At 46.8% G+C, this 17,125-nt stretch overlaps 1 long non-coding RNA gene across 1 annotated transcript in view; it reads left to right on the forward strand.

The window, feature by feature from the left end:
* LOC137564464 (uncharacterized) overlaps window positions 1-17,125 on the forward strand; it is a 656,659-nt gene that overhangs the window by 282,533 nt on the left and 357,001 nt on the right. Inside the window, exon 4 of the long non-coding RNA XR_011030605.1 lies at window positions 11,955-12,013. This is a non-coding gene — a long non-coding RNA (uncharacterized lncRNA). The remainder of the gene's footprint in view (window positions 1-11,954; window positions 12,014-17,125) is intronic.

A 17,125-nucleotide genomic window follows, 5' to 3' on the forward strand; every position in this document is an offset into this window, starting at 1 on the left:
CGCGCAAAGTTTTGCGTGCGGGACTGTGCGCGCGATGTGAATTTAGTAAAGGGTGCTAACCCAGTTAGCACCCTAGTTATCACGCTTTTCACAGGCGTGCTAACACTTAGCACAGTTTACTGAATCGAGCCCTAAGACTGGAATAACATAGACGTTTAAAGTGGAGCTGTCATCCATACTATCTGGATCAACAGGGATATGTGAGGGAGCAGGCTGGTGTTGTACTTTATACTGGTTGAACTCGATGGACGTATGTCTTTTTTCAACCAAAATAACTATGTAACTATCTCAGAAAAAGAAAAAAAAAAGTGATTTTTCTATAGTAAAAAAAAAAGAGAAAAGCCTTCTAGGGTTTTCTATTTTGTCTCTGTCTATCTTGAAGCCAATCCTGACATCATTTCCTCCATTACCCTGTCTGTGTATCATTGCCCGCCCCCTTCCCAGTCTTCAGACACTCCCACCCAGGTCTGCAGTAGAAAGTGCATTGAGAAATATTGGCCAATCAGAGAGGAACAGAGGTGTGGGAGGGGGAAACAGGAGGGAAAGAGGCTTCAGCCAATCAGGCTTCATTAGTTATGTCTAAGGGGAAAGTAAAGAAGAAAAAAAAGACAACCCAGCATGCCCTGCAACTTCCTTTGTGCAGCAATGTACCAAATAAGAGTCAGGTAAACTGGGGAATGATCATTTATCAACAAGAAAAGTAATAGAGATTTTAACTTTTGGATTGCCTGGTTAGCATCCTTATTACTTGTTTACTTGTTTACCAGATAAAAATAAAGAATTGATTTTTGATTTTATGCCCGACAGTTACTCTTTAAGGGTATCTGAGATGGCAGTGTATGGTATTTTTATACTTACCTGGGAGGTGTGTTGGTCACTCGGCATCCTCTCTTGCTCCTCTGTTCTCTTGTAATAGCTCCCAGTAATCCAGCTAGTTACAGCCAGTTGGGCGCTTGTGCTCATGCGCGCTCCCGCAGCACTCCCATACCCGGGAGCGCTCTGTGCCTGCCCAGTACTACTGCGACTAGCCAGAGTACCGGGAGCTATTAAAAGAGAACAGAGAGGAGGGCAAGGGACCTCCACACCTCATGGGGCTGGAGGAAGCCCCAGGTAAGTATACATATACCATATGCTGCTATCTCTTTAGTGTAACCCATAAAGCCAATACTGTCATCTGCAAAGGATCGTATAACAAATGTGGCCACCATGACCCCCTAACCTCAAAAGAACACCTCCCTCCCCCCTCCACCGCGCCTGCAAGGTTTGCTCCTCCTATAATTAAGCCTCTATTTAAAAGGTAAGAGAGTGATATGGAGGATGCCATATTTATTTCCTTTTAAAGGATACCTGAAGTGACATGTGACATGATGAGATAGACACGGGTATGTACAGTGCCTAGCACACACATAACTAGGCTGTGTTCCTTTTTTATGTATCTGCCTGAAAGAGTTAAATCTCAGGTATGTAAGTGGCTGACTCAAGGCCCGTACTCACGGGCTGCAAATGTTGCCTGTCGCCAGCACACGTGAGCGTGTGGGCGACAGGCCGGCGACAGCTTCTCTCCAGGTCCCTCCGCGTACACACGCGGAAGAGGGACCAGCGGCGAGGCGGAAGCTGTCGCCGACGTTCCTCCTCCCCCCGCCGGAAGCTCCATTTGATACAATGGAGGTTGCTGTTGCTAGTCCGCGTACTCACGCGGACTAGCGACAGTTGCGGGGGAGGTGCGGCGGCGACTGTCGCCATGCGATTGAAACTTTCAATCGCATGGCGACATGAGCGGCGGGCGACAGTTCGGGGTGCGCGCGCGTGCGACGGCCCATACTCACGGGCGACCTGTCGCCGCAACACGCGCGCGCCGCGTGTTGAGGCGACAAAAGTCCCTCGTGAGTATGGGCCATTAGTCCTGACTCAGACAGGAAGTGACTACAGTGTGACCCTCACTGATAAGAAATTCCCCTTTTTATCTCTCTCTTGCTCTCAGAAGCTATTTTCTGCTAGGAAAGTGTTTTATAGTTGGAATTTCTGATCAGTGAGGGTCACACTGTAGTCACTTCCTGTCTGAGTCAGGACTGAGTCAGCCACTTACATACCTGAGATTTAACTCTTTCAGGCAGAGAAAGAAAAACATGTCTATCTCATCATGTCACATGTCACTTCGGGTATCCTTTAAACAATACCAGTTGCCTGGCAGCCCAGCTGATTTCTTTGGCTGCAGTAGTGTCTGAATAACACACCTGAAACAAGCATGGTTGGCTTTTACATTCTTATAGCAAGTACGACAAAGCTTGATTATTTACTTCCTTTCTATTTTACATCATTTTTGAAAAAATCCATTTTAATGAATGAATTAAATAAAAATAAATGATAGACCTTGAATATATTTATATTGAAAAAGGAGGAACTCCCGGCTTATTCAACTTCCTACAATTCTGTCCTTCTCCTTTACTTAATAAAACTGTAATACTTCAGTATTTGTTTATAGGTCGGTAATTTTACAATCTTATAGAAGCAACCAAGTGAGGACAGTCAGTGACATGACTATGTACTCTGTACAGTGCTGCAGGAGATGTCAGTGCTATATAAATACATAATAATAATATGGTAGGACATTAGACTATCACTATGGTAGGATTAGAGTGTGAGCCCCTCTGAGGACAGTCAGTGACATGACTATGTACTCTGTAATGTGCTGCAGAAGATGCCAGTGCTATATAAATACATAATAATAATATGGTAGGACATTAGACTATGACTATGGTAGGATTAGAGTGTGAGCTCTTCTGAGGACAGTCAGTGACATGACTATGTACACTGTAATGTGCTGCAGAAGATGTCAGTGCTATATAAATACATAATATTAATATGGCAGGACATTAGACTATGACTATGGTAGGATTAGAGTGTGAGCTCTTCTGAGGACAGTCAGTGACATGACTATGTACTCTGTAATGTGCTGCAGAAGATGTCAGTGCTATATAAATACATAATAATAATATGGCAGGACATTAGACTATGACTATGGTAGGGATTAGATAGTGAGCTCCTGTGAGGACAGTCAGTGACATGACTATGTACTCTGTAATGTGCTGCAGAAGATGTCAGTGCTATATAAATACATAATAATAATATGGCAGGACATTAGACTATGACTATGGTAGGATTAGATTGTGAGCTTCTCTGAAGACAGTCAGTGACATGACTATGTACTCTGTAATGTGCTGCAGGAGATGTCAGTGCTATATAAATACATAATAATATGGTAGGACAATAGACTATGACTATGGTAGGATTAGATTGTGAGCTTCTCTGAAGACAGTCAGTGACATGACTATGTACTCTGTAATGTGCTGCAGAAGATGTCAGTGCTATATAAATACATAATAATAATATGGTAGGACATTAGACTATGACTATGGTAGGATTAGAGTGTGAGCCCCTCTGAGGACAGTCAGTGACATGACTATGTACTCTGTAATGTGCTGCAGAAGATGTCAGTGCTATATAAATACATAATAATAATATGGTAGGACATTAGACTATGACTATGGTAGGATTAGAGTGTGAGCTCTTCTGAGGACAGTCAGTGACATGACTATGTACACTGTAATGTGCTGCAGAAGATGTCAGTGCTATATAAATACATAATATTAATATGGCAGGACATTAGACTATGACTATGGTAGGATTAGAGTGTGAGCTCTTCTGAGGACAGTCAGTGACATGACTATGTACTCTGTAATGTGCTGCAGAAGATGTCAGTGCTATATAAATACATAATAATAATATGGCAGGACATTAGACTATGACTATGGTAGGATTAGATTGTGAGCTTCTTTGAAGACAGTCAGTGACATGACTATGTACTCTGTAATGTGCTGCAGGAGATGTCAGTGCTATATAAATACATAATAATAATATGGTAGGACAATAGACTATGACTATGGTAGGATTAGATTGTGAGCTTCTCTGAAGACAGTCAGTGACATGACTATGTACTCTGTAATGTGCTGCAGAAGATGTCAGTGCAATATATAAATACATAATAATAATATGGTAGGACATTAGACTATGACTATGGTAGGCTTAGAGTGTGAACTCCTCTGAGGACAGTCAGTGACATGACTATGTACTCTGTAATGTGCTGCAGAAGATGTCAGTGCTATATAAATACATAATAATAATATGGTAGGACATTAGACTATGGGTATGGTAGGATTAGATTGTGAGCCCCTCTGAGGACAGTCAGTGACATGACTATGTACTCTGTACAGTGCTGCAGAAGATGTCAGTGCTATATAAATACATAATAATAATATGGTAGGACACTAGACTATGACTATGGTAGGCTTAGAGTGTGAGCTCCTCTAAGGACAGTCAGTGACATGACTATGTGCTCTGTAAAGTGCTGCAGAAGATGTCAGTGCTATATAAATACATAATAATAATATGGTAGGACATTAGACTATGAGGCCCGGTGCACACCAAAACCCGCTAGCAGATCCGCAAAATGCTAGCAGATTTTGGAACGCTTTTTCTTATTTTTCTGTAGCGTTTCAGCTAGCATTTTGCGGTTTTGGGAAGCGTTCTTGGTGTAGTATATTTCATATATTGTTACAATAAATTTGTTACTGAACAGCTTCTGTAACAAAAACGCCTGGAAAACCGCTCTGAACTGCCGTTTTTCAGAGTGGTTTGCGTTTTTCCTATACTTTACATTGGAGGCAGAAACGCACCTTCAATCCAAAAAATGCCTCACCCTGGGAGTATGCGTTTCAGCAAAACTCCTCCCGCTCTGGTGTGCACCACCCCATTGAGATACATTGACCAAGCGTATCTGCAGCTGCAAGCGGCTGCAAAAAACGCCAAAAAAACCCGCTCAGTGTGCACCAGCCCTAACTGTGGTAGGATTAGAGTGTGAGCTCCTCTGAGGACAGTAAGTGACATGACTGTGTTCTCTGTAAAGTGCTGCAGAAGATGTCACTGCTATGGTTAACCCTTTTCCTTTTTTATCAATCATTAAAAAAAAACAGTTTTAGCTGTAGTTTGGTGTGTGTGAGTCGTGGTACAATCGTACACTTAATGGAAATTGAACTCCCCTCTGGAACACTCGCTGCATTTGTAGCCTATGGCAACTGCATTATCCTTAGAAAGAACCCGAGGTGTGTTTAAAGAATGTTATCTGCATACAGAGGCTGGATCTGCCTATACAGCCCAGCCTCTGTTGCTATCCCAAACCCCCCTAAGGTCCCCCTGCACTCTGCAATCCCTCATAAATCACAGCCGTGCTGTGAGGCTGTGTTTACATCTGTAGTGTCAGTCTCAGCTGCTCCCCCGCCTACTGCATAGCTCCGGTCCCTGCCCCCGTCCCTTCCCTCCAATCAGCAGGGAGGGAAGGGATGCAGGCGGGGACTAGAGATCTGCAGGAGGCGGGGAGAGCAGCAGACTGACACTATAGAGATAAACACAGCCAGCTCTGACAAGCTGTTTGTCAGCAGCGTGGCTGTGATTTATGAGGGATTGCAGAGTGCAGGGGGACCTTAGGGGGGTTTGGGATAGCAACAGAGGCTGGGCTGTATAGGCAGATCCAGCCTCTGTATGCAGATAATATTCTTCAAACCCACCTTGGGCTCTCTTTAAAACAACTCTTTTTTTTTACAGGACAAAAGGAAGCAATAAATGAGGTTCAGGAATTGTATTTTTCCCCTGGTTGGTATCCTCCTATTTTACCCGGGTTAGTTGAGCTGCAGTGTCTGGAGCCCTTTGTTTCGGGGCCCCATTGCAGGTGGCTGTAGTGCCTCACCTAAGTCTCACCTAATCACGATGACTTTGGCGTGATGGGAATCATGCACATTTTTGGCATGGAGCTCCTATCATGTTATTTTACTGTACATTGGGAAATAGGAGAAGGGTGTAGTCCTTGCATGTGGATACCACTGCAAATGGGATGCGGAGTTCTAACTTGTCCTGGAACCATCTTCATGTTACAGTCCCAGTATTTTCTCACACATCTACCTGCTACAGTCAGTGCAGGAAAACACAGGCGCATGTATTTCAGGCCTCACAGCTGCCAGCACAGGAAGTTTCCCTGAATTTATGTCACTTTTCTGCAGGGAGTGGATATTTAAAGGGACATGAAGTGAGAGGGGTACGGAGGCTGCCATACCTATTTCCTTATAAACAATGCAGATTGCCTGGCTATCCTGCTGATCCTATGCCTCGTATACTTTTAGCAATAGACCCTGAACAAGCATTCAGTATATCATTTTGTAGCAGGATAACAGAGGCGCCAGGTAGAGTAAAATAAATTAAAATCGTTAAAAAGGGCGAAGTGGGTGGACTCACCTCCCTTCTGGAAGAAATGGCCGGACAACGGGCAAGTTACTTGCAGTTTAAAGTAACATTTAATAATAACTCCAAAAGTGCAACGCGTTTCACGGGTAACAGTCCCGCTTCTTCAGGCAAACGATTTTTGGAGGGTACGCGGTCTGGTCAAGAGCTATAGACAGAGGCGCTATACCCAGCTCTTGACCAGGCAGTGTACCCTCCACAAATCGTTTGCCTGAAGAAGCGGGACTGTTACCCGTGATGAAACGAGTTGCACTTTTGTAGTTATTATTAAATGTTACTTTAAACTGCAAGTAACTTGCCCGTTGTCCGGCCATTTCTTCCAGAAGGGAGGTGAGTCCACCCACTTCGCCCTTTTTAACGATTTTAATTAATTTTACTCTACCTGGCGCCTCTGTTTTCCTGCTACAAAATAATGTAACCCACACTTGGTGGAGGGGCGTATCCCCACTTTTTCCTACCTACAGAGAGCGATTTCTTAGACCTGAGCGGGGCCAGGTTATAATTCTCCCCGCCTGCTCGCCCAGTGGTTGCCTTGGTGGCGACCTACCTGTGTGAGTATAATCACCTTCTTTATCACCAGATACCATTACATTAACATACTACACCATATCGGGCTCTCGGTTTCCCTCTCTTTACAATGCATCATATCAGGTGTTTCTGATTGAAGTGTGACTGGATTAGGACATACCAGTTGCCTGGCTGTCCTGCTAATCTCTGCATGAGAGATAAAATAGTGTCTGAATCACACACCTGAAACAAGCATGCAGCTAATCCAGTCAGACTTCAGTCAGAACACCTTTTCTGCATGCTTTTTTAGGGTCTATGGCGAGAAGTACTGGAGGCAGAGAATTAGCAGGACAGCCAGGCAATCTGTATTGTTTAAAAGGAAATGAATACATCAACCTCCATATCCCTCTCACGTCAGGTGTCCTTTAATGCAAAATGTGGACTTTCCTTTTGTTTGAACAGATCTTCATGTATACTGCGTTCAGAAATTCTATGAAAAGCCCTGGTGACAGGACCTCTTTAAATAGAACCACTGTGTCACTATAACTTCCTTCCACTTTTGCCAAATCGAGAGCTGATAGCGGAGCGCTTACCGAGAATTACGGCCACAAAACCATCAAATGTTACTTTGTGATGAAGTTCGGCTTCCCTAGAGATAGCTATTGTTTGTATTTATGTCTTGACTCCCTTTTATCGAAAAGCACGAATAGATCTCCACGTGCCGTTTATTGACCTGACCATACGTGTCGGTGGTTACTCCGGACACACGTAGGGGGGGGCTCGATGATCTCGTACCAATTCAAAGCCAACCGTTTAATCCCTCCCATAAAGTGCATGAGCAAATTACACACATGTCCACAACTAAGTCTTAAAGGGAACCTTAACTCAGAGGGATATGGATGTTTCCTTTTAAGCTACTTACACACCAAGACGTTGCGTTTAGGGGACGTTATAGGGCACATAACGTGCCCCTAACGCAACGCCTGGTGCTCTTCGATGTGGACGTCGGAGTGAGCCGCGTTGTGCAGCTCACTCTGGCGTCCGTGATGCCGTGATGCGCACTCTTGGACGCATGCGGCATCACGTGGTCCCGGCCGGCCAATCGCCGCACAGAGCGGCCGCTCCAGGAAGTAAACACTGCACGTCACACCGTGCAGTGAATATTAATTAGCCATGTGCCTGGCCGCTCTCCCCTCCTCCCCAACACTACTGAGCATGTGCGCACAGTCTAACGCGGCTTAGCTGCGCATAACGCACAGCATGCAGCACTCTCAACGGATGTGCTGCGTTACAATGTAATGCAACGTGGGCACTGTGAACAGCACATTGATTATTCATTACTGTGCGGTGGGGCTGCGTTACAGGCTGCACTAACGTGCGTCTGTAACGTCCCACTGTGAAAGCAGCCTTAAACAATACCAGTTGCCTGGCATCTTGCTGATCTCTTTGGCTGCAGTAGTGGCTGAATCACACACCTGATACAAGCATGTAGCTAATCCAGTCTGACTTCAGTGAGAGCACCTGATCTGCATGCTTGTTGAGGGGCTGTGGCTAAAAGTATTAGAGACACAGGATCAGCAGGAGAGTCAGGCAACTGGTATTATTTTAAAAAGAAAATCCATATCCTTCTCAGTTTAACTCCCTTTAAGGCTTCATTCACACCTAAAAATGCAAACGCAAGTGTTTTTCGTTTTTGTGCGCTATTTCCCCCCTCCCGGCGCTCCACTGCGCGCTGCGTTTTTGGAAAAAAAAAACGCTTTTTAAGCGCTTTGGCAGAGCGGTTTTGAGATTCACTCCCTGACGCAAGTCAGTAAGTGAACTCTTTGATCCGGAAAAAAAAAATACAATGTATTTATTCTAAAAAACGCGAACGCAATCGCCGCATAAAGCAGTTTTGTTAGCGTTCTTCCTATACCTTCCATTATATGAAAATCGCCCCAAAAATGGTACAGGCACCACTTTGCTGCACGCACAGCGCACGAACCGCGCCGATATGAACCGTCTCATAGAGATTCATTGCACAAGCGTTTTGTGGGCGATTTTAAAAATCGTCTGCGCTTGAAAAAAGGCCGACAACGCGCCTCGTTTGAACGTGCCTTACTGTTAGTCAGCAACATGGGAGAAAAGTAATTTCTGGCTCCTTTTACTCGGGAAAAAAACGTACATCTTATTTGTATATGTTTGCACATATTTTAAATTTTAAAATTTTTCGCCATAGTGCCCCCTTTAAGAATGAAGACACTTTATTATTAAATTTATATTTGCAATATATGAATAATGGAAGTTATATGCAAATTTATGAATAATGCAAGTTGTATGCAGCAGGAAGTGACAGCAATGGGGGCAGCACTAGACCACCATGGAGTAACAGGGTGGGGGGCAGCATTAGACCACCAGGGAGGGACTACCCTATGGATGGATGGAGGGCAGGCTATAAAGGGCGTATGGTGGACTGAGGGAGGGATATAAGTGACATGGGGCTGTGTGCAATGCCTGGCACACACCATGCAATTTCCCATCAGATAGACCGGTCTAATCGATTATTTCCAACAGTTCCAATCTGATTTCCCATCGTTTTTCTGATTGATTGTGTATAGAAGTAATCAGAAAATTGACCAGAAAAACAATCGGGAATCAGATTGGACCTGGCGCAAATAATCGTTTTGACCGCCTGATAGGAAATTGCGTGGTGTGTACCAGACATAAGGGGTCTGAATGCTTTTCTTTTAAAGGACAACTGAAGCAAGAAGGATATGTAGGCTGCCGTATTTGTTTCCTCTTCAGCAATACCAGTTACCGGGCAGCCCTGCTGAGCCTCTGCCTCTAATACTTCCAGCCATAGCCCCTGAACAAGCATGCAGCAGATCAGGTGTTTCTGACGTTATTGTCAGATCTGCCAAGATTAGCTGCATGCTTGTTTCTGGTGATATGCAGACACTACTGCAGCCAAATAGACCAGCAGGGCTGCCAGGCAACTGGTATTGTGTAAAAGGAAATAAAAATGGCAGCCTCCATATCACTCTCACTTCAGTTGTCCTTTAATTGTACAATGGGGAGGGTGGATTAAAGTGTGTTGGAGGCGAGGTCGTAGCAATAGCAACTGCCATGGGGCCCTGGAGCAGAGGGGGCCCAGGTTGTACTTGATGCAGGGCAGTTTCTAGGCTAAATTTCACCCAGGGCGAGGGTGTAAAAATTGCACCCCCTTCCCCCTCACCCCCGTGAACCCTTACCCTCGTGAACCCTTACCCTTTAGGGACAGTCACACAGCCACAGGTCACAGGTAGATCTGCCTACTTACTAGTGACCAGCCGCTCATCCAGGAGGAAGCAGAGACCAAGAGAACACACAGGCGAAGAGAGCCCGGAAAGCCGACTCCTCCATGGGCGCCGCACACTAACAGCCTGCAGTACTGCTACAGGACACCAGGTGTCATCATGCGGTGGTGACAGCCTGCAGTACCGCTACAGGACATCAGGTGTCATCACGCGGTGGTGACAGCCTGCAGCACCGCTACAGGACATCAGGTGTCATCACGAGGTGGTGACAGCCTGCAGTACCGATACAGGACATCAGGTGTCATCACGCGGTGGTGACAGCCTGCAGTACCGCTACAGGACATAAGGTGTCATCACGCGGTGGTGACAGCCTGCAGTACCGATACAGGACATCAGGTGTCATCATGCGGTGGTGACAGCCTGCAGTACCGCTGCAGGACATCAGGTGTCATCACCCGGTGGTGACAGCCTGCAGTACCGCTACAGGACACCAGGTGTCATCACGCGGTGGTGACAGCCTGCAGTGCCGCTACAGGACATCAGGTGTCATCACGCGGTGGTGACAGCCTGCAGTACTGCTGCAGGACATCAGGTGTCATCACGCGGTGGTGACAGCCTGCAGTACCGCTACAGGACTTCAGGTGTCATCGCGCGGTGGTGACAGCCTGCACTACCACAACAGGACACCAGGTGTCATCACGTGGTGGTGACAGCATGTAGTACCGCTACAGGACATCAGGTGTCATCACGTGGTGGTGACAGCCTGCAGTACCGCTACAGGACTTCAGGTGTCATCGCGCGGTGGTGACGTGGTGATGACTTGACGTCTGATGCAGGCAGCCCAGGAGGAAGCAGGGACCAGGGGAACACACAGGCGAGCCGACTCGGAAACACTTGACAATGCTTTCTAATGTTCTTTTATGTAACTAAGGCCCGGTGCACACTGGGCGGATCCGCCGGCCGAATCTGCTTGAAAATCCGCGTGGCTAATGTATCTCTATGGGCTGGTGCACACCGCGGTTTGAGGTTTTTAGCAAGCCGCAAACGTGCCTCTTGCTGCACGTTTGCGGCTTGCTTAAAACCTCAAACCGCCGGTGTGCACCAGCCCATAGAGATACATTAGCCACGCGGATGCTGATGCGGATGCGGCCGGCGGATCACATACAAAATCCGCTCGGTGTGCACCCGGCAAATATCGGCTCTCTGCTCCCAAAACCACTAGCGTTTTGACGATCCGCTAGCGGTTTTGGTGTGCACTGGGCCTAAGAGTAGTTACTTAAATTTTAGTTTTGGGAGTATAATCCCATTTTAACCCCCTTGGCGGTATGATTGTTTCCATACTTTAGGGTCTAAAAGTGGTGCAATTTTAAGCACGCCCTAAAATGCGGAAAAAATGGTGTCGCCAGGAAGCCTGCAGCAGCCCCAGCACTACTCACCTCCCTGGGATCCAGTGCTGCAGTTCTCCCTCCGTACTCCGGGTGGCGCTGCAGCCCTAAAGCGACGACAGCCGGTGATATCACCAGGGAATGCAGAGCCTCAGAGGACAGGAAGAAGAATGGCTGCCGGCGTCTAGATCCCTGCGGAGGTGAGAGAAAATGCCCGCTGCCCACCACTGCTGTGCATAGACCTCGCGGCGGTCACCACGAGTCTAACTCGGGGGTCACCGCTCTGAGCTGCGGATTTCCAACCCCGAGCCTGACTCGGAATTACCACCAGGGAGGTTAATAAAGATAAACTCGAGCGTCAGTCCTGTGTTGTGTATTTCATTCCATATATCTTTACATTTTATTTGTTTTTTTACACTTTACTTTTATTTTTTTACAGATTTATTGATATGTAGCTTGGTCAGCACCAGGATCTGATTGCTTGAGAATACATCAACAGTAAGTGAATAAATGATCATTATCCTGTAATGTAAATCTTACTAACAATCAGGGGCGTAGCAATAGGGGGTGCAGAGGTAGCGACCGCATCGGGGCCCTTGGGCCAGAGGGGCCCTGAAGGGCCCTCCCTCAACTACAGTATTAGCTCTCTATTGGTCCTGTGCTCATAATAATCACTTCTATAGATACTTTGAATAGTGATAATCAGTAACACACTGTTCCCCATCCCCCTCTTGCACCTCTGACACTGTAGCTGCCATTGGCAGGGATTGCTATGTATAGAGTGCTTGGGGGTAATCAGTAACACACTGTTCCCCATCCCCCTCTTGCACCTCTGACACTGTAGTTGCCATTGGCAGTGATTGCTATGTATAGAGTGCTTGGGGGTAATCAGTAACAAGCTGTTCCCCATCCCCCTCTTGCACCTCTGACACTGTAGCTGCCATTGGCAGGGATTGCTATGTATAGAGTGCTTGGGGGGTAATCAGTAACAAGCTGCTCCCCATCCCCTTCTTGTACCTCTGACACTGTAGCTGCCATTGGCAGGGATTGCTATGTATAGAGTGCTTGGGGGTAATCAGTAACAAGCTGTTCCCCATCCCCTTCTTGCACCTCTGACACTGTAGTTGCCATTGGCAGGGATTGCTATGTATAGAGTGCTTGGGGGTAATCAGTAACAAGCTGCTCCCATCCCCTTCTTGCACCTCTGACACTGTAGTTGCCATTGGCAGGGATTGCTATGTATAGAGTGCTTGGGGGTAATCAGTAACAAGCTGCTCCCATCCCCTTCTTGCTCCTCTGACACTGTAGTTGCCATTGGCAGGGATTGCTATGTATAGAGTGCTTGGGGGTAATCAGTAACAAGCTGCTCCCCATCCCCTTCTTGCACCTCTGACACTGTAGTTGCCATTGGCAGGGATTGCTATGTATAGAGTGCTTGGGGGTAATCAGTAACAAGCTGTTCCCCATCCCCTTCTTGCACCTCTGACACTGTAGTTGCCATTGGCAGGGATTGCTATGTATAGAGTGCTTGGGGGTAATCAGTAACAAGCTGCTCCCATCCCCTTCTTGCACCTCTGACACTGTAGTTGCCATTGGCAGGGATTGCTATGTATAGAGTGCTTGGGGGTAATCAGTAACAAGCTGCTCCCCATCCCCTTCTTGCACCTCTGACACTGTAGTTGCCATTGGCAGGGATTGCTATGTATAGAGTGCTTGGGGGTAATCAGTAACAAGCTGCTCCCCATCCCCTTCTTGCACCTCTGACACTGTAGTTGCCATTGGCAGGGATTGCTATGTATAGAGTGCTTGGGGGTAATCAGTAACAAGCTGTTCCCCATCCCCTTCTTGTACCTCTGACACTGTAGTTGCCATTGGCAGGGATTGCTATGTATAGAGTGCTTGGGGGTAATCAGTAACAAGCTGCTCCCCATCCCCTTCTTGCACCTCTGACACTGTGGTTGCCATTGGCAGGGATTGTTATGTATAGAGTGCTTGGGGGGTAATCAGTAACAAGCTGCTCCCCATCCCCTTCTTGTACCTCTGACACTGTAGTTGCCATTGGCAGGGATTGCTATGTATAGAGTGCTTGGGGGTAATCAGTAACAAGCTGCTCCCCATCCCCTTCTTGCACCTCTGACACTGTAGCTGCCATTGGCAGGGATTGCTATGTATAGAGTGCTTGGGGGTAATCAGTAACAAGCTGCTCCCCATCCCCTTCTTGTACCTCTGACACTGTAGTTGCCATTGGCAGGGATTGCTATGTATAGAGTGCTTGGGGGTAATCAGTAACAAGCTGCTCCCCATCCCCTTCTTGCACCTCTGACACTGGAGTTGCCATTGGCAGGGATTGCTATGTATAGAGTGCTTGGGGGTAATCAGTAACAAGCTGCTCCCCATCCCCTTCTTGCACCTCTGACACTGGAGTTGCCATTGGCAGGTTTTGGTGCGCCGTATCAATTGTTATGTATAGAGTGCTTGGGGGGCCCCATTGTAAAACTTGCATCGGGGCCCATAGCTCCTTAGCTACGCCACTGCTAACCATGGAACAGCCACATACACACCTGAGATGTATAAGTCTGTGAAATGAGAGATCAGAGATCGATCTGCCGATAATTGTTATAACATAGTTTGCAAAAGACCTCCAAAGATAGCGACTGAAGAAATGTATCTCTTTCAAATCCATCCCGGTGGATCTGATCTGCAGACGATTGTTCGTTAAAGGGATACTGAGCACCTTTAAAAAACACAATTTGCACTTACTTGGGGCTTCCTCCAGCCCACCGTAGGCCGCGAGGTCCCCCGGCGTCATCCTGGCTCCTTTTCCGGTCCCGCAGGTGACTCCGTTAATTGACCACTTCCACCTGAAGTTGCCAGTACACGTCCCCACTGCGCACGCTACACGTAGCAGGCGGCATGATGGCGTGTAGCGTGCGCAGCGGGGACTCGTACTGGCAACTCCAGGTGGAAGTCGCCAAATAACGGAGACACCTGCGGGACCCGGAGAGGCGGGGAACGGAAGATCGTAGAAGGACAGCACAGGACATTTCAGCAGCAGGAGGCCGATAGTAGCCCCAGGTAAGCGTCAGTTTTTTTTTTTATACATCGCACAGAACCCCTTTAAAGGACCAATCAGAAGGCTTTAAAGAGGGAGAGAAACTTCCTCCACAGGCCTGGAACCCACTACAAAGCGCTATCGCTAATTGCAATCGCTGGCATTTCTAATGAGTGTTTTGTGAGCAATGTCATGAGCGTTTTCTGGTGATTTTGTTAGCGATTTTAAAAAGTGTAGCGATTTGCGAAGTGTCAGTTTTTGTTTTTTTTATGCATTGGACAGAACCCCTTTAATGGGATGAATGGCCACTCAGAACAACAGGGAAGATCAAAAGATCAGCTCCTGGGGCTTAGCAGTAGACCTTGCAAGGGATGTAGCCGCAGGGGGGCCCAGAAACCTCAGGGGGCCCAGTCCTGAGAGACTGAAAACTATGGGCAAGGAGAGAAAAAAACGTGCTGCTCTCTGCACAATTGTTCTAATGACTGCATCTGCTCAGCCATTGATAAGGAGTCATACAAAGTTTGCAGGCAAAGATTTGTAGACAGCCCCTATTCAGAGTGCATCAGGGTCTTTTGTACAACTCTGTTCTACCCCAAGCCTTTCTACTCCCTAAGTGCTGTCTACTGTAGCGATGTTTCAGGAGTCTGGGCACGGAGAGAAAAAGCTTTCTATTCTTGATATTGTTCTAATGACTGCATCTGCTCAGCCACTGATAACAAATCATACAATTACTAGGAGATCTAAGCCCGTTTAAAAATGGGCTCTAGGTCTTTTTTTCTACCGCCGCTGCCGCCAGTCAGTGCGCATGCGCGCGCACTCACCCGCTGCACATGCCCACGCAGGCATCTGCCGCACGCACACCTCGCTCCTTGGTCCCGTTCAGCTGTCCGTACTGCGCACATGTGCAGTAGCAAGACACAGAGATTATTATAGATGATTGGTGGGAGGGGCCCCCATCCAAAGTTTTGCAGGGGGGCCCAGTGATTTCTAGTTACGCCCCTGATAAGCTCACATTACTCTCAGTTCCGATTTGCCTTATTACATTCTCATCTTTGTTGCAACCACCAGACATGTAGACATAGGATTTTTAATGCATAGCTTTTCATCTGTCTTGCTCTGCAACCCACCCCGGGGAGGGGTCAGGGTAAATTACATTACTTGCCTGGAAGGGCCAAACTGAAGCCTTCTGTTTATGTGAAAACAGCTGTAAAGCCTGCAGACCGGAGGAGAAATCGTGGAAGCTTTTCCCGGGACCCCTCCCCGGTTTTGTTTAGCGCTCACTGCTATCATTGTCCATCACTCTCTAAACTCCCATTGTCCTGCTGGGGAAATGACTTGAAATATAAGTATGTTAGGGGGATTTTTTTTTATAACTTCCTGCATGATTCATTTTTTAAAGTTTTGCCAACAAACAATTTCTACTTTATAGTAAAAATAGCAACATGAATCTATGGAGCTCAGCTTCGTGGGCTGTGCGCAGCTGCGCTTCTCATTGGAAAAGCGGAACGTAAAATCCCGCACAGCTGCGGGACGTATCTTATAAAACGGCCCGCTCCCCTCGGACACAGTATTCCTGTCTCGAGTGAGCGTTATTGGTTGCATGATCATCGTTTAGTTTAGATTGTAAGCTCACAAGAACCTGCTGTAATTTATTTCTTGTAACCGCTGTATATTGTCTGCACCTGAGGATGGTAGCACTATACTATTCAAGAGGCCCTGTAGTGACATACAGTGGCTTGCAAAAGTATTCGGCCCCCTTGAAGTTTTCCACATTTTGTCACATTATTGCCACAAACATTCATCAATTTTATTGGAATTCCACGTGACCAGGGGCGTAGCAATAGGGGTCGCAGAGGTAGCGACCGCATCGGGCCAGAGGGGCTCCAAAGGGTCCTCCCTCAACTAAAGTATTAGCTCTCTATTAGTCCTGTGCTGGTAATAATCACTTCCATAGATACTTTGAATAGTGGTAATCCTTAACAAACTGCTCCACATCCCCTTCTTGCACCTCTGACACTGTAGTTGCCATTGGCAGGGATTGCTATGTATAGAGTGCTTGGGGGTAATCAGTAACAAGCTGCTCCCCATCCCCTTCTTGCACCTCTGACACTGTAGTTGCCATTGGCAGGGATTGCTATGTATAGAGTGCTTGGGGGTAATCAGTAACAAGCTGCTCCCCATCCCCTTCTTGCACCTCTGACACTGTAGTTGCCATTGGCAGGGATTGCTATGTATACAGTGCTTGGGGGTAATCAGTAACAAGCTGTTCCCCATCCCCTTCTTGCTCCTCTGACACTGTAGTTGCCATTGGCAGTAGAGATGAGCGTAATGACCTAATTACGATTTTGCGAAATTTCGCGTAATTAGTGTAATTACGATTATGGCCGTAAGTACATAATCGTAATGAAGAAGGATTTCGCGAAATTTCGCGTAAGCGTAATTTTCGCGTAATTTTCGCATTACAGTCGTATCATGCCGTAATTTCGCATTAAACGCTACCGTAATTTCGCGTTAAACCGTAACGCTCCGTATAATATAAAAAAGCCGCCGACTTTAAG

The sequence above is a fragment of the Hyperolius riggenbachi genome, chromosome 3 (assembly GCF_040937935.1).
Source record: "Hyperolius riggenbachi isolate aHypRig1 chromosome 3, aHypRig1.pri, whole genome shotgun sequence".
Taxonomy (NCBI): Eukaryota; Metazoa; Chordata; class Amphibia; order Anura; family Hyperoliidae; genus Hyperolius; species Hyperolius riggenbachi.